At 39.3% G+C, this 12953-nt stretch overlaps 1 protein-coding gene across 10 annotated transcripts in view; it reads right to left on the bottom strand.

Moving 5' to 3' along the window:
- Positions 1–12953, bottom strand: part of COA1 (cytochrome c oxidase assembly factor 1) — a 92984-nt gene that overhangs the window by 22900 nt on the left and 57131 nt on the right. Inside the window, exons 2-3 of one of the 10 annotated variants that reach the window (XM_063609618.1) lie at positions 4653–4717; positions 2504–2618 (exon numbers count right to left, since the gene is read on the bottom strand). The exons of 6 other annotated variants lie outside the window; for them this stretch is intronic. The gene's annotated coding sequence lies outside the window, so the exon portion shown is untranslated. Of the gene's footprint in view, positions 1–2503; positions 2619–4652; positions 4718–12953 lie in introns of those variants that run through there. 3 more of the 10 variants (XM_063609619.1, XM_055293339.2, XM_063609621.1) reach the window with 3 other exon arrangements.

The following is a 12953-nucleotide window of genomic DNA, read 5'->3' as shown; positions in this document are numbered from 1 at the left end:
GGCCCTGGCACTTCCTGTCCACCCTGGCAACCCTAACCACCCTTTAAGTCTCAGCTCAAATGCTGATTTTAGTGTTAGAAGAGGTCCTTGGCTTACCAAGGCAAACTTAATTTTTCTTTCACCTATACTTTCACAATAGTTACTTTAGTAGTATGCTATGGTTGTTAAATTACCTAATTCTCAATAGACATTTAACTATTTTAAGGCTAGGACTGGGTTTTCCATTTTAGAATGCCTCATATCTAACACATAGAATAGGAGATCAATAAAATGTTTGTGGCATTAATCTAACAGGATGTTACTAGATTTGTGGTAGGTAAAGAGCGGGATTCTACTAAGAAACAGACCTTTCCAGGCCGGGCACAGTGGCTCACGCCTGTAATCCCAGCACTTTGGGAGGCCGAGGCGGGCGGATCACAAGGTCAGGAAATCGAAACCATTCTGGCTAACACAGTGAAACCCCGTCTCTACTAAAAATACAAAAAATTAGCCAGGCGTGGTGGCGGGCACCTGTAGTCCCAGCTACTGGGGAGGCTGAGGCAGGAGAATGGCGTCAACCCGGGCGGTGAAGCTTGCAGTGTGAGCCAAGATCGCGCCACTGCACTCCAGCCTGGGCGACAGAGCGAGACTCTGTCTCAAAAAAAAGAAGAAACAGACATTTCCAGAAAGAAAATACCAGTTTCCTAGATCACAACCCAGGGTTTCTATGTAACTTCAATCACTCTTGGAGTGTGGTCCTTGTACCTCTGGAGGGCCTTGAGACCATTCCAGGGAGAACACAAGGTCAAAACCATTTTCACAAAAACACTAATATGTTACTTGTCCTGAAAAGGAAAACTGTATCTACCACCAAATAAATAAGACTTTGCTAATGAGATTAATGGTGAAAGTAATGAATATGAATTTTTGTTATTAATAATAAAATGTTTTACCATTTTAATGATCTGCATAAGTTAGTAAAAATCAGTATTTTTTCAAAATCATGCAAGAGAAATTAATTTTAATGTAACAGAATACAAAAAGGTTTACTGATCAGGCTTCAGATTACATACAACAATTAACCTTTAAGAAATTATCACTTGCCAAGTATTGATGTGGTATCAAAGAACATCTACAATTATCTGGAAAGGCTATTAACATGAAAAAGCTATGAACATGCTCCTCCCTTTTCCAACTACGCATCTATTTGAGGACAGATTATCTTCATATATATCTTTTTTATTTTGAGACTGAGTCTCACTGTGTCACCCAAGCTGGAGTGCAGTGGCGCGATCCTGGCTCACTGCAACCTCAGCCTCCCAGGTTCAAGCAATTCTCCTGCCTCAGCCTCCCAAATAGCTGGGACTACAGGCACCTGCCACCACGCCCAGCTAAATTTTTTTGTATTTTTAGTAGAGACAGGGTTTCACTATGTTGGCCAGCTGGTCTTGAACTCCTGACCTCGTGATCCATCCACCTCAGCCTCCCAAAGTGCTGGGATTACAGGCGTGAGCCACTGCACGCGGCCTATTTTCATATATTTCAACCACAAAAATATATTGCAACAGATTGAATGCAGAAGCAGGTACATCTGTCTTCTATCAAGCTAGACATTAAACAATTTTTGAAATAATGTAAAACAATGTTATTCTCACTAAATCTTAAAATTTTCATAAAGATATGCCATTTATATTAATCTTACCTGGGTTTATTTTCTCAAAATGAATATTTTTTAAGTTCTCAGTTTTAATTTCTAATACAGTAATAGCAATAGATAGAACCCACATAAACAACAGAATGTAAAGGAGCCCTGACGCCAAAATATTTGAGAATTGCCTCTCTAAGGAGCCAAGAGACCCAAGGTCTCAAAACTCAGGCCTATGTCAACTGCTCTGTTATTACTATTTTTGTCATAAATCAAGTGTCATACCAGTGTGGATCTGTTTCTAAAATCTTGATATAGTTTGGGTATTTGTCCCCCAAAATCTCATGTTTAAATGTAATCCCCGATGTTGGAGGTGGGGCTTGGTGGGAGGTGACTGGATGATTGGGGTGGATTTCTCTTGAATGGGTTGGCACCATCATCTTGGTGCTGTCTTCACAATAGTGAGTGAGTTCTTGCGAGATCTGGTTGTTTGAAGTACGTGGCACCTCCTCCAGCTCTCTCTCGCTCCTGCTCTTGCCATGTGATGTACCTGGTCCCACTTCACCTTCTGCCATGAGTAAAAGCTCCCTGAGGCCCCCCCAGAAGCTGAGCAGATGCTGGCACCACACTTGTACAGCCTGCAGAACCATGAGCCAATTAAACTTCTTCTCTTTATAAATTACCCAATCTCAGGTATTCCTTTATAGCAAAATAAAAACAGCCTAAGACAAGTCTAGTCTATGCCACTGATCTACTTGTCAATCCTTGTGACAATACCACTCTGCCTTAATTATTTAGATTTACACTAATTCTTGATATCTGCGATAATTGCATTTCAACACAGATTTACTACATCAAAAATTAAAGACAAAAACTTACAGGCTCGTGCCTGTGGTCCCAGCTACTGAGGAGGCTGAGGCAGGGCAAGAGGATCACTTGAGCCCAAGAGTTTGAGACTACAGTGAACCATAATCATGCCACTCCACTCCAGGCTCTGCAACATAAAGACCCTGTCTCAAAAAAAAAAAAAAAAAAACACAAAAAAAAACCCTAAAACCCACTGAACGTTAACTCTCCATTTCCCCATCCCCCAAGCCCCGGCAACTACCATTTCATTAATATTTTCTATGAACTTTACTACTTTAGATACCTCATTTAAATGGAATCATTTAGGCCAGGCACAGTGGCCACACCTGTAATCCCAACACTTTGGGCGGCCAAGGCAGGCAGATGGCTTGAGCTCAGGAGTTTGACACCAGTCTGGGCAACATGGTGAACCCTCGTCTCTACTAAAAAGAGAAAAATGGAGGCTCCCTTAAGCCCAGGAGTCAGAGGTTGCAGTGAGCCAAGATCGTGCCACTTTACTCCAGCCTGGGTGACAGAGACCCTGTCTCAAAAAATAAATTTTTTTAAAAAAATTGAATCATTTAGTATTTGTCTTTAGAAAGAGAAAGAGAGAAACAGAGGGGGGGAGGGGGAAGGGAGAGAGAGAGAGAGAGAGTCTTGCTGTATTGCCCCAGCTGGATTGTAATAGCTATTAACTGCTGTGATCATGGCATACTACTGCCTCTAATTTCTAGGTTCAAGCAATCCTGCCTCAGTCTTCCAAGTGGCTGGGATTACAGGCATGCAACACCACACCCGGCTCCATTATTTGTCTTTTTGTTATGGCTTATTTCACTTAGCATAGTATCGAGGTAACCACATTCCCTTCCTTTTTTAAACTAAATAATACTGTGTCCATATATTTTTAAATCACGTAAAATCTATGGTGTTTTAAATCAGGACAGTAGTTACCTCTGGGGAATATGAAGATAGTGTCTAGACATCACATAAAGAAATACAGAATATGAATATAAATAACGTTTTATTTCCTGACCTGTGTGGCGATTACAGAAGCATGTTCACCTTGTAGTAATCCCTGTTCCACCCTTAGAAAAATCACTAACTAGACACTAAATATTGTTCTAAATTTATGAACGGGGGCACACTGCTGTAATGCCAGCTATTTGGGAGTCTAAAGTAGGAGGGTCACTTGAGCCCAGGGGTTCAAGGCTTCAGTGAACCATAATCATGCCACCATACTCCAGTCTGGGCAACAGAGTGAGATACTGTCTCTAAAAAAATAAATACATTTATGAACAGCTTCAACAAGCCTGCTCCAGAGCTAGCCATCAGCTAGGATCAGCTCTCCCTACAAGAATATGCTATAAAGTAGAACAGAGCTCCTGTCATTTTAAATCAACTGACATTTATCATCCTGCTAACATTTCCTTTATGTCTTCAGTCTTTTACTTTCAAGTACTTCTAAATTCAGATGTTCTCACATGACTTTTCCTTTTATGCAAGCATACTGGAAGTCTGTGTAGTCAAATACGTGAATTGCTCATTTCAAAATTATTTTGAAACTCTGTCTCAAAATAAAAAAGAAATATATGAAAAATAGGAGAACTGCTCATTTCAAAAAACATTAATGTGTTTTACATGTTAATGGCTTTTGGTGGAAAAAAAAAACTTCATCCACTATAACACCGTTATTACTACTGTGAACTGCAACTTCAATAAAATGGGAAAAAAAACACATTTTCCTGAAAAGATTTGAGCTTTCAATCTAAATCTGATGTCTTATGAGACCACAAAACATACTGCTCAACATCCCAAATTATACACAGTATTTAATAAGCAGTATAGAGCATCAAAATTAAGAAAATCAACTATTAATCCAAGGATCTGCAGTTGTGAGGAAAATAAATCATTACTATTCCAGGCTTTAAAGAAAATACAATGGCTCCTTCTGCTATAAACAGCAAAGGTATTGCTTAGGTAAACATTCACATACATCAGTCTTCTGTACTTTTCAGGAAAAAGTACAAAAGCAGTGCCCTATTCATATGTGTGGTTTCACAGAACTTAAGAAGAGTTCTGCAAAACCCAGCTCAAGCAGAGTGTATTAATTTGTTCTCACACCGCTATAAAGATACCACCTGAGACTGAATAATTATAAACAAATGAGGTTTAGTTGACTCACAGTTCCACATGGCTGGGGAGGCCTCAGGAAACTTCCAATCACGGCAGAAGGGGAAGCAGGCACCTCTTAAATGGCAGCAAGCAGGAGAGAAAGTGAAAAGCTCAGGGGAAAGCCATTTATAAAACCATCAGAACTCCTGAGAACTCCCTCACTATCACAAGAACAGCATCGAGGAAACTGCCACCATGATCCAATCACCTCCCTCCCTCCACACATGGGGATTACAATTCAAAATGAGATTTGGGTGGGGACACAGAGCCAAATCATATCACAGACAGAGTAAATTTGTCCTTTCTTTTGCCTTTTCATTCTTTTGGGGCCCTCAATGTGCTGCATGATACCCACCTCATTGGTGAGGGAGATCTTCAGTCTACTGATTCAAATGCTAATCTCTTCTGAAAATACCCTCACAGGTACCTCCAGAAATTGTGTTTAACCAGCCATCCGGACATCTTTTAGCTCATCTTTTAGCCACTTAAGATGTTCAATCTTCTTTGTTACATACTTATACTAAAGCTGGCACATAAAAATAACCATCACATAGGCTAATTACAAAATAAGCCAACTGGCTTTGGATTGCCTTGCAATGAAGAGCATGGTAGAAGCACTACACTGTGTATACTGGACCCAAGATCCAGTATAAAATGGCACCCTTAATTTTAGGGATCTGTCTTTGCCTTCAGCTGTACCTGCTTATTAGGCCCTAAAAAATGCATGTTACCTGGCCTTGTTTCTCCAAGGGCTCCACCCTAAAGCCAGTAACCCAATTAAGAAACTGGCAAATGAAAAATCTTAACAAGTGCTCAATTTTCTATATGTTTGTGTTGCTATATATGTGTTGTGTGTAATGTCTATAAAAAGAGCTCTAATTGGCTTAAAGAAAAATAAGCACTTAAATATTTTTTAGTTCACATGACTTCAAGAAATAAAAACAGTCTTAAGAACTATTGGTAAAATGCAAGTGTCGTCAAAATGCAAATAGGTGGTCTAAATCATACAACTTAGATATTAGGTTTGCTAAACATTCCAAGATTGTATACTGCCTGCTTTACAGATAGGTAAGGCTGGGACATATAGAGCTGGACGCTGAAAAGTCAAACTTTATCTGCATTTCTCTCTGGGTCCTAGGATCCACACCTAGTATATAATTAAAACTGCTTACTAACCAGATTTTTCACCACAAATAAAAGTTGCTAAAAGTTAACAGTGAACATTAATTAAACTCAAAAGGGTATTATATGGTCTTTTCATAAATTGGACATTGAAATAAAAGCATGGCAAGCAGGTCTTAAGACACTAATCTGCCCTTTAGTAAAAGCGTTATAAAAGGTTTGTGAAAATTTCACCTCACAGTCAAATTGGTCATGATTAGATGCAATGATCTATAAGATTTCATTGAAACAAACTGGGGTTAACATTAATAAATTAATGCAAGGGTAAACTTTGGCTTTGAACAGGATTTCCATGTCATAGTAAAGGCTAATGAAAGGTTTTTGCCTTTTGAGTCATCATTTGGCAATCTGGAATTCTATTTCATAACATCAAATGTTCTAAACCTCTAACATTTAACAGGCCTCCCAAAATCAAACTTCAAGTTTCAAAATTGTCCTTCCTGATGCCTGGCTTTTTGGATGGTTCAGAGGGTCCCTGAAACATTCAGAAAAGAGGTAAAAAAGATTATTTGACATGTTTAGTCACATGAGATTGCCAATCTTCTTTAAGTTATATTTTGGTGAATACTAATATATGTTCCCAAATTGTACCGGATTTCTAAAATTCTAATGTCTAAGTATATGCTATCAATCATAATTAAGGGTAAAGTTATTATAAACCACGGAGATAAATTAAACTTCTTTGTCAGACGTTTTTAACTGTATCCTGGAAATTTTGTCATTCACAGACAATTGTCTTGCTTTGTTCTTTCTCAAAAGACGGTTTATAATCAAGCTATATTAAGAACTTTAACAGATGTTCTCAAATGCAGATTTTTAATAGCCTTGAAGATTGTTAACACTGGAATAGAGGAAGAACATACAGGACTCAAAGAACTGACATGTTCACAAATATCAAGCAAAACAAGAGCTAATTAAATGGACTGGGCTCAGAAAGTTAAAGCAACCTTTTTGACTTTTGCTTGAAAATTGCTGATCCTTGTTTTGTTTTTCAGAGTCCAGGAAACTTATTTGAACTATTTATGGCCTTTAATAATTGAATAAGGTATACTCCTGTGAACAAAATTTGGAGCATGTTTTTCTTTGCCTGGTTCCTCCAGAATTTGGAAACTATCTGTGAGTACTCTTAACTTATGGCAATATAATTGCATCAGTGCAATAAGAATCCATTTTTCTTTGTCAACAGGACACAATTGGAAAAACTGGTTATTTTACCAAGGCTTTGACTGAAAGGGTGTGTTTCCCTGTAAGTAATCAAGCTTGACATGCAGAGCCAATAAAAGCCCCTTGGGAAGTACTGGCCTCATACCTTGTCTACAAAGTCCCCGAACAGAGATCTTAACCTGTCGTCAGTAAAGAATGTCACTTTCTAACAGGTCCAGGAGCTCGAAGTTTATCTTGGGACCTCAAGAAGAGAAGATCACCCAACTCACAGGTATTTGAGGATACAAACCCATGGCTGGGCTCAGCTTTAAAGGTCTTATCTGAGATTCCTGTGGAACAGAGTTCCATCAAAGCCAATCCAAAAGGCCTATGTAGAAATAACCACTCTTGCTGCACTTTATGCAAATAATCAGGCCAAGTATAAGACTCAAATTTATTCTACAAACAACACACTCAGTCCTATCATAATTTGTTTTTACCAAAAATGAGGACTGGAGAGAGAAATTGTGCTCCAAAGCTTATCATACATTTGTCATTAAATTCTAGTCTCACTAATTGTTTTCAAGCTTTTTGCCTACATCTTAGACTAACCCTGCTCATTCCTGTGAATCAAGTGGCGATCTCCTACAGCTTGGAAGAAACAAAATGGGATGGATAACATAAAAATCTGGATCAATATGCTAGTTCTGGGCAATTATCCTGCAAATTCTGCCAGGTAATGAAAGTGAGTAGGGTGCCCATAACCCTGAGGTTTCTTTGTTTGGGAAATAAAACCAAGGAACTTCATAAACCCCCAAATATCTTGGCAAGTAAAATTTTAGATGAAAATTATCTACTATACCACACTTGTGGGAACTGCTATACTCACTCTACTATTTGCAATAGGGTTATACACAGTAGCACCTTCTAACTGAAATACTGGACAGAGAGCTTATGTCTTGTATTAATATTTGGACCCTGTATACTCAATACTATAACTTGAATTGTTTCCTCTCACCTAGAAGCAATCAAACTCCAAATAGTGCTGCAAACTGAACCACACATGGACACGCCTTTCTTCCAAGGACCCTTAGATCAACCCCAGGAGAAGCCCTAGCTGCTGTTCCCCATTCGATGCCCCTTTTCAGCAGAAAATAGCCAGAAAGAGTCATCACCCAAAACCCCTTAAGAGCAGTTATGGTGACATCTCCACATGGGGGGATGTTATAGGAGTTTATTAAGAAATTATTTTAGGCAGATAGGAAAAGGGGTCCTTGGGGAAGTTTTCATTTCCTTTAAAGAGGCTCCAGAAACATTTCTTGTCTAGCAAGAAAGCCCCACCTCTTAGAGCTGAGTCGGCAACCTTTGATACGCAAATACAGGCCATTAGAAACTGGGTCCACCCAAACATGGTGATTCCTGCTGCCTTCTTGCCCTCGCCTCACAGGTGCCTGGCAACATGGCTGCCCCCACATATCCCTATGTGTGTAGAGCATCATGGCACCCTGCATTTACATATTAAAAAGCTAGGGTGGGAGGGCCAGTTTTGTCCGCGGGCTATGTGGGTGACATGCCTGGTCAAACCAATCCCCTGAGCCCTATGCAAATCAGGCACCACCTCCTCTAGACTCCTCATATAAGCAGCTACTTTTCTGCCGCACACAGGGTTTTCTCTTTGTTCGAATCGCCCCCTCCCTTTATCTTTGTACAGGGGAGCTGTTTTCTTCTTCTTTCCTTCTTTCTTATTAAACTTTTCACTTCTTAAAACCAAAAAAAATTAGAAAAATAACCATCACATCAAATAACTTTACCCTACCCAGGACTTGCCCAGGTCTCTGTTCTTGGGTTAAAATTTAAAATACTGGTTCACTCCCTGACGAAAACAGAGGAGGGAGAGAGGTGCTCAGTGACTCATTATGGACAGAGTGAGGGCTGAAATTACTTGAGTGAGGAAGGAAATGAAAGTGGGGCCCTGGCTGAGGTTAAGTACCAAACAGAAATCTGGGCTGAAGCAGGGAGACTTAGCTTGAGATTCTAGACAAAAAAGAAAGTGTAACCTAGAGTAACACAAATATAACGGATTCCACTCTTATTTCCAAACTATTCTAACAGCGCTGAATAACATGGATATTTTAAAGGTTTATGTATATATTAATGGATGTGTATAAAACATTCAGGCCGGGCACAGTGGTTCATGCCTGTAATCCCAGCACTTTGGGAGGCCGAGGCAGAAGGATCACTTGAGGTCAGGAGTTCAAGACCAGCCTGGCCAACATGGTGAAACATGGTCTCTACTAAAAATACAGAAAAAAATGAGCTGGGTGTGGTGGTGGGTACCTGTAGTCCCAGCTATTTGGGAGACTAAGGCAGAAGAATCACCTGAACCTGGGAGGCAGAGGCTGCAGTGAGCCAAGACTGCACCACTGCACTCCAACCTGAGCAACAGGGTGAGATTCGGTCTAAAAAAAAAAAAAAAAAAAAATTCATCATAAACTCAGTCCCCAAAAGTAATTAATCTATTTATTCATTCATCACATACCCACTAAACACGTACTATATCTAGATGGGATAGACTGGCAAAGACAGACCTTGACCTGAAGTGTTTAGACTACTCGGGTAGATTACACATGCATATAAAAATATTAACTATAGACATGGCAGGAAGAGCTAAATGCACTAAAAGAGACATAGAGGGCTATGTGAAGGAAACAATGTAATGCCCACAAACATATACTTTTGTCCTTCTCTAATGTTCCCAAATGTTTTATATTCTTCACATATCTTTTCATTCTCCACTAAAATGTAATCTGCAAGGTCAAGGGAGTTTCTGTCTTGTTTGCTGCTATAACTCTGCAAGCTAAGGTAGTGCCTGGCTCACAGGATGTGTTTCATAATCATTTCTCCAATAAATTATCAGTACATTTATTAAAATTAAAACTGCCATTTAAAAACATCTGATGAGAGTGCAGAAGTAAACCCTTTTATCTAAGGTCATTTGATTTTCAACAGGAGTACCAAGACAATAAAATAGAGAAAGAATAGTCTTTTCAACATATGATGCTGAGACAACTGGATATCCACATGCAAATACTAAGTGAAGTTGGAACTCTTCCTAACACCATACACAAAAATCGACTGAAAATGAATCACAGACCTACATGTAAGCACTAAACTCTAAAACTCCTAGAAGAAACATAAGTCTTCATTAGCCTGGATTAGACAATCGTTCCTTGATATAACACCAAAAGCACAAGTGACAAAAAACAAATAGATAAACTGGACTTTAACAATATTAAAAATACTTGTGACACCATGAAGAAAGTGAAAACAACCCACAGAAATGGGAAAAAAAAAGCAAATCATATATTTGGCAATGGACTTGTATCTAGAATACATATAAAGAACTATTGTAACTCAATAATTAAAAGACAGCCCAATTAAAAATGAACAAAGAATCCCATTTATAATGGCCACCAAAAAATAAAGAAAGAAGGTACCTAGGAATATATCTAATGAAGGAGGTTAAAGTCTCTACAAGGAGAACTGCAAAACATACTGCTCAAAGAAATCAGAGATGACACAAACAAATGGAAAAACACTCCATGCTCACGGCTGCAGGCCATGAGAGAAATATTTTTCTACAATGAGAGAAAATATTTGCAAACTACGTGATATGGTTTGGCTGTGTCCCCACCCAAAACCTCATCTTGGACTGTAATCCACATGTGTCAAGGGCAAGACCAGGTGGAGGTAATCAGATCACGGGGGCAGTTTCCCCCATGCTGTTCTCCTGATAGTGAGTCTCATGAGATCTGGTGGTTTTATAAGTGTCTGGCATTCCCCTGCTTGCACTCATTCTCTCTCCTACTGCCCTGTGAAGAGGTGCCTTCTGCCATGATTCTAAGTTTCCTGAGGCCTCCCAAGCCATGTGGAACTGTGAGTAAATGAAACCTCTTTTCTTTATAAATTACCCAGTTTTGGGTATTTCTTCACAGCAGCATGAGAATAGACTAATACACTATGCATCCAACGAAGATCCAATAACCAGAATCTGTAAGAAATTGAAACAATTCAACGGGCAAAAACAACCCCATACAAAGAAGAGCTAGTATGGAACAATCCTACCGAAACTGTTCAAAAAAATTGAAGGACAGACTCCTCCCTAACTCATTATTTGAGTCCAGCATCATTCTGATACCAAAATCTGGCAGAGACACAATAAGAAAACTGCAGGCCAAGATCCCTGATGAACACAGATGCAAAAATCCTCAATAAAATACTAGCGAATCAAATCTAGCAGCACATCAAAAGCTAATCCACCACCATCTGTAGGCTTTATTCCTGGGATGCAAGGTTGGTTCAATATATGCAAATCAATAAATGTGATTCATCACATAAACAGAACTAAAAACTAAAACCACAGGATCATCTCAAAGCTCAAAGGCTTTCAATAAAATTCAACATCCCTTCATATTAAAAACCCTCAACAGGCCAGGCGTGGTGGCTCATGCCTGTAATCCCAACACTTTGGGAGGCCAAGGCGGGCAGATCACGAGTTCAAGAGATGGAGACCATCCTGGCCAACATGGTGAAACCCCATCTCTACTAAAAATACAAAAATTAGCTGGGCATGGTGATACACACCTGTAGTCCCAGCTACCTGTAGGAAGTGAGGCAGGAGAATCGCTTGAACCCGCGAGGCACAGGTTGCAGTGAGCCAAGATCACGCCACTGCACTCCAGCCTGGTGACACAGCAAGGCTCCATCTCAAACCAAAAAAAAGAGAGAGAGACAGAGAGACAGAAAGAAGGAAACAGACACATATACCAATGGAACAGAACAGGGAACCCAGAAATAATGCCACGCACCTACCACCATCTAATCTTTGATAAAGTTAACAAAAAGGATGGGGAAAGGACTCCCTATTCAATTAATGGTGCTGAAATAATGAGCTAGCCATATGCAGAAGATTGAATCTGGACTCCTTCCTTACACCATATACAAAAATCAACTCAAGACAGACTAAAGACTTAGATGTAAAACCTAAAACTAAAAAAACTCTGGAAGATAACCTAGGAAATACATTCTGGACATAGGACATAGCAAAGATTTCATGAAGATGCCAAAGGCAATTTAACAAAAGCAAAAACTGACAAGTGAGATCTAATTAAGCTTCAGAGCTTCTGTGCAGCAAAGAAACTATCAACAGAGTAAACAGACAACCTACAGAAGAAAATATTTGCAAATTACGCATCCAACAACGGTCTAATATCCAGAATCTATAAGCAACTTAAATCAATAAACGACCCCATTAAAAAGTGGGCAAAGGACATGAACAGAGACTTTTCAAAAGAAGACATGTAACTGGCCAAGAAGCATATGAAAAAATGTTCCACATCACTAATCATGAGATAAATGCAAATCAAAACCACAATGAGATACCATCTCACAGCAGTGAAAATGGCTATTATTAAAAAGTCAAAAAATAACAGATGCTGGCAAGGTTGCGGAGAAAAGGGAACACTTACATACTGCTGGTAGGAATGTAAATTAGTTCAGCCATTGTGGAAAGCAGTTTGGCAATTTCTCAAAGAACGCAAAGCAGAATTACCATTTGACCCAGCAATCTCATTATTGCATATATACCCAAAGGTATAAAAATTGCTCTTCCATAAAGACACATGCACACGTATGTTCATCACTGCACTATTCACAATAGCAAAGACATGGAATCAACCTAAATGCCCACCAATGGTGGAATGGATAAAGAAAATGTGGTATATACACATCATGGAATAATATGTAGCCATAAAAAAGAACAAGATCATGTCCTTTGCAGCAACACAGATGGACCTGGAGGCCATTATCCTAAGTGAATTAACACAGGAACAGGAAACCAAATACCACAGGTTCTCTCTTCTAAGTAGGAGCTAAACATTGGATATGTATAGACACAAAGAAAGGCACAACAGACACCAGGACCTAC

This window comes from Symphalangus syndactylus, chromosome 9, assembly GCF_028878055.3.
Source record: "Symphalangus syndactylus isolate Jambi chromosome 9, NHGRI_mSymSyn1-v2.1_pri, whole genome shotgun sequence".
In the NCBI taxonomy this organism is placed as follows: Eukaryota; Metazoa; Chordata; class Mammalia; order Primates; family Hylobatidae; genus Symphalangus; species Symphalangus syndactylus.
The sequence above is the reverse complement of the archived record's forward strand: the minus strand, read 5'-3'. Positions and strand labels throughout refer to the sequence as shown.